The sequence below is a fragment of the Prionailurus bengalensis genome, chromosome E2, assembly GCF_016509475.1.
Source record: "Prionailurus bengalensis isolate Pbe53 chromosome E2, Fcat_Pben_1.1_paternal_pri, whole genome shotgun sequence".
NCBI lineage: Eukaryota > Metazoa > Chordata > Mammalia > Carnivora > Felidae > Prionailurus > Prionailurus bengalensis.
In genome coordinates, this window is record NC_057352.1 from 13790240 (window position 1) to 13794963 (window position 4724).

Sequence of the window (4724 nt, forward strand, 5' to 3'; positions counted from 1 at the left end):
TGGGCAGGGGCGGGGTCTCTGCCCGGTCCCTCCCCCTCCCCTCCCCTCCCTTCCCCTCACTCCTGCCCTCCTGGTCTCTTTCCCCTTTCATTTCGTCTACGTTTGGGTTCCCTGCGAACTGCTGAGGCCTCTCCCTCTTCAGCTGGGATTTCCCACCATATGCGAGTGCGCACACAATGCCCTTGTGTGCACAAGCCCAAGCCTGTGGCATTGGTGTCCTGGGCGCTCCCCGCAGCTCAGGGTCGGGGCGCACAGTCAGCCCCCTGCAGCCCTCTCTCCTCCCCATGTGGCTTTTCTCTTCAGAGCAGGAGCCCGAGGGGCTACCCCAGGAACTCTCGTCACAGGGATGTTACCCGCACCGGGCATCGGAATCACCTGTGGAACTTTCTAAAGATCGCGAATGCCCTGGTGACCCCTAGAAATGCTGCTTCAGCAGATGGCCAGCCAGGCTGAGACCCCAGGATGTGGGAGTGGGGCCACCTCCTCCTTTCCTGCACCCACAGAGGGTCTGCAGAGCCTGTAAAATGCACATTCTGACTCAGCAGTGTGGTGGGGACCTGAGAGTCCGCATCTAACAAGCTCTCAGGTGAGGCTGGTTGTCCTGGGCCAGGCACACTTTGAATAGCCAGGCTGACGGGGACCTGGTTCTCTCAGAGGACGAGCCTCCTCCCTACTCCGAGTTGGCCTCTGCTGAGTCCTGGCCTCCAGTCTGTCAGCACCGCACACAGAGCCCCAGGGGCCCCAAACCCAGGGGATTCTTTCCATCTGTATCAGAGAAGCCCAGCGGGGCACGGGGTCCCCCCAGTGTTCTCAAATGCTCTGGGGAAGTTGCATTGACTCCTGGCAGCAAGGTCACAGTAATGCTCTGAGGGTGAGAAGAGGGCAAGCAGGGTGAGGGATGCTTGCAGATGACTGGTGAGGGACCCACTCTCCATCCCTGGGTGTCCCCAGCCCGGCCTCTGCTTCCAGGGACCGACACCCGGGACCAAGTGTCTCAGGAGCTCAGGTTCCAGGTGTGCAGGCGGTTTCCTGTGTGTCCCGGGAAGAGAAGAGGTGGGGGGAGGTCCGGTGGCGGGAGGTTCCCTGATCCTCGAGGGAAGATCGTAAGGAGACCCTTCCTCTACGTGTCTGCTGGCTGCACTGTGGCCGAGAGGCTGACCGTGTGCTCCTTGAGCGTCCTGGGCAGCCCGTGTGCTCTGTCTGAGGGACTTTCCTGTGGTCACCCTGTCTCCCCCATGGCTGGTGCCAGGCAAGGAGTGGGGGCTGCACAGGGACCCCTGACAGATCAGGGTGCTCCTCGGCCCCTAGAAGGAGTGGGCAGGACAGAACAGCCACATGGGAGGGACTCAGAAGGGTCTCTTGGGGAAAGAGACCGAAATCAGGCTCCTCTACCTCCTTAGGCAAACAAAGCCAGCTTCACATTTTAATTCCCTGTGTGTTGCCTGCATGTCCCGGTGTTGCCCCCTGGAGGCAATGCTGGGTCAGGGATCCTGACCGGGCTCCAAAGGATGCGTGGGCCCTGAGCCCTGGGCAGCCTGGGTCCTGGTCCCTGTGGGTCCTGGGTTGCCTGACTCCATTTCAGGGTAGGGTGAGCCCAGGGAGTGGACAGGCACGGTCCAGAAGATTCCAGATCCTGAGTCAGGAGAATTGTCCACCCAGAGAGATGTGTTCCCTTAGGAGGAACTCTGTCCTTGAGGTTTCAAGGAATGACTCAGTAGAGTCTCTTGAGACTTTGGAAGAGGCACTGGCTTGGGGGGAGGGGGCTGGACACCACAATGCCCTGTTTCCTCATCACAGCACAGGGTGGGAGGGGGGGGATTGCATCCGTGTCATCTGTGTCCCTGCTTTTGCTCTAGGCCTCCCCACAGAGCCCACCTGGAGACGCAGCTGAGGGTTCCCAGGGCTTCCTCTGTTACAGGGGAGGAGACCCTCAGCCCCTCTGAGATGGAAACAAATGTAGATCCTGGGTTCTCCTGTCCCATCCTGCACAGGGTCAGGCACGGGACACAGCGCTGAGTCCTGGGGACTCCAAAGAGAACAGGACAGACACGGATCCTGAAACAGGGCCACAGGCACTCAGAGAAAATCATGGCTTTGAGGACACACTTAAAATGGAGGGAAGGTGGGGAGCCTCTGTCGCTCAGTTGATTTAATGTCCGACTCTTGATTTTAGCTCAGGTCATGATCTCTCTGCGGTGAGATTGAGCCTCTTGTCGGCTGCCTGCTGAGTGTGGAGCCTGCTTAGGATTCTCTCTCTCTCTCTCTCTCTCTCTCTCTCTCTCTCTCTCTCTCTCTCATTCTCTCTCTCTCCCACCTCTGCCCCTTACCCATTTTCTTTCTAACATAACATAACATAACATAACATAACATAACATAACATAACATAACATAACATATAAAATAGAGAAAGGGGGGCGCCCGAGTGGCTCAGTCGGCCCAGGTCATGATCTCATGGTCCGTGAGTTCGAGCCCCGCGTCGGGCTCTGTACTGACAGCTCAGAGCCTGGAGCCTGTTTCAGATTCTGTGTCTCCCTCTCTCTGACCCTCCCCTGTTCATGCTTTGTCTCTCTCTGTCTCAAAAATAAATAAATGTTAAAAAAAATTTTTTTAAATAAAATAAAATAGAGAAAGTGTCCATGAAGGGAAAGTGTCTGGTGTGACAGGAGCATGTAACAGGTCTCAGCTGGTCGGGGAGGGGCTGTCACATGGAGCACTCCTGACAAAGTAATCTTTTGGCTGAGACCAGAAGTGTGAGTGGGCCTTTGCCCCTGGAAGGACAGAGGGTGTGGAGGGCTGAGCTGCCTACAGAGGGACCTGTCTCAGCGGGCAGACACCCGACTGGCCGGAGGGGCTGACGGAGGTCAGTGTGGGGAGCCTGGAGAGCGAGGAGGACTGTGACTGAGTGAGGCTGGGGAGGGTCAGACCCTGCTGGGGAGTGGGCGCGCCGAGGGGGATCAGCAGCGCCTCCCCCCCCCCCCCCCCCCAAGGGTCCAGGCTGCGGAGTATCTCTGCTGCCCTCTGGTGGAAAAGGAGGGAAGTGTAGAAGGCAGAGTCACCGTGCTCAGCCGCTCTGCATGTTTATTCATCATCAATCTGTAGACATTTTACATGGATCACATATCATGTTAACACTCCATCATATTACAGCTCTGAGAGTCCCAATATCTGTTGCTCTAAGTGCATTGTCCGTACCTCTTCCCTCAATGAAATGTCACCAAACTCAGATTTCACAGGATGTGTATCAGTGCATATTGTCTCCAGTAAGTTAAACTGTGTGTGCCCTTGGGTGGCAGCGGTGTGTATGGCTGGAATGCTGGGAGTTGGATCCGTGGACAGATGAAGGAGGAGCAGGGTTGTAGGAGGGATGGGATCCAACAACTTATCCTTCACCTTAGAAGAGGTAGATTGATATGCCATTCACCTCTGGATCCCTAGAAATTTCCCTGAGGGAGAAGTCCCCTGAATTTTTGTTTGATTTATTTTCCATGTTCTGACACATAAATGTCTTACTAGTAAGTCTAGAGTCGTTGCTACTTCCTGTTCACTAGGTTCAGTCAGCATAATGTCATCAATGCAACAGGCCAGAATGATGTCTTGTGAAAGGGAAAGGCCACCAAGATCCCTGTGAACTAAATTAGGACACAGGGCTGGAGAGTTGATGTACTCCTGGGCTAGGACAGTGAAGGTGCCTTGCTGGTCTTGCCAGCTGAAAGCAAACTGATTCTGGTAGGTCGTTGCTGACAGGTATGGAGAAAGAAGTATTTGCCAGAGGGAGAGCTTCAAAGCAGGTACCATGGTAGGCAGTAATCAGCTCAAGCAGGGAAACCACATCTGGCACAGCAGCTGCACTTGGAGTCACCACCGGCTTAAGCTTATGATAATCCACTGTCACTCTCCAAGGTCCCTGCATCCTTCAAGTCCTTGATGCTGCACTAATCCCTGCAGTCCCTCCAGTAAAATGTGGTATTGCTTTTGGTTTACTGTTTTCCTAAGTAGAGGCAGTTCGAGTGCCTTCCACTTGGCCTTCCCCACTGTAGCAGCCCTCACTCCACAGGGCAGGGAACCAATGTGGGGATTCTGCCAGCTGTTGAGTATGACTAGTTTAATTATGCCAAACATGGGAAATAAACAACAGGATTGGTTCAGGGACACCCCCCCCCCACCCCGCCAGGCTCACTGTGAGATGAACCTGTGCTGAACTCCATTGACCACTTGAGCTCCATAAGCCCCTCCTCTGATTGGTGCTGGGCCACACTGTGACATTGGGTCCTCAGTTTAGAGACCATGTCTAGTAATGCCCCAAAGAGCTGACTATTTCCTTTTCCCCAGTGCACAGTCATCCTGGTAAAAGGCCACAGGTCCCTCTGGGGAAGGGTGGGAGAAAGGTTCATTGTATAAATTTTTGGCAGCATACTGGGTCCTTCCTCAAGGGGACCCAGCTTCTCCTTTATTCAAGGGGTTCTGGCTCTTTAAATTGGCTCAAGTCTGGGAATTAATTGAGGGGCAATAACACTCAGTTGCTGTGATTCAAGATGGACTTTCTAGAACTCTCCCGCTTATATAGACTAAGTAAGAATTCAGTAGGCTTTCCATCTGTTTCATTTCTAGGAACACCATGATCAACTAGCCAATGTCATTGGTCTCTGTGAATGAGACTGTTATCTGCTTTGAGTCTGTTATCCTTCATGATGACTGTGGCCCAAGTCACTTTCAGTGATTAATAT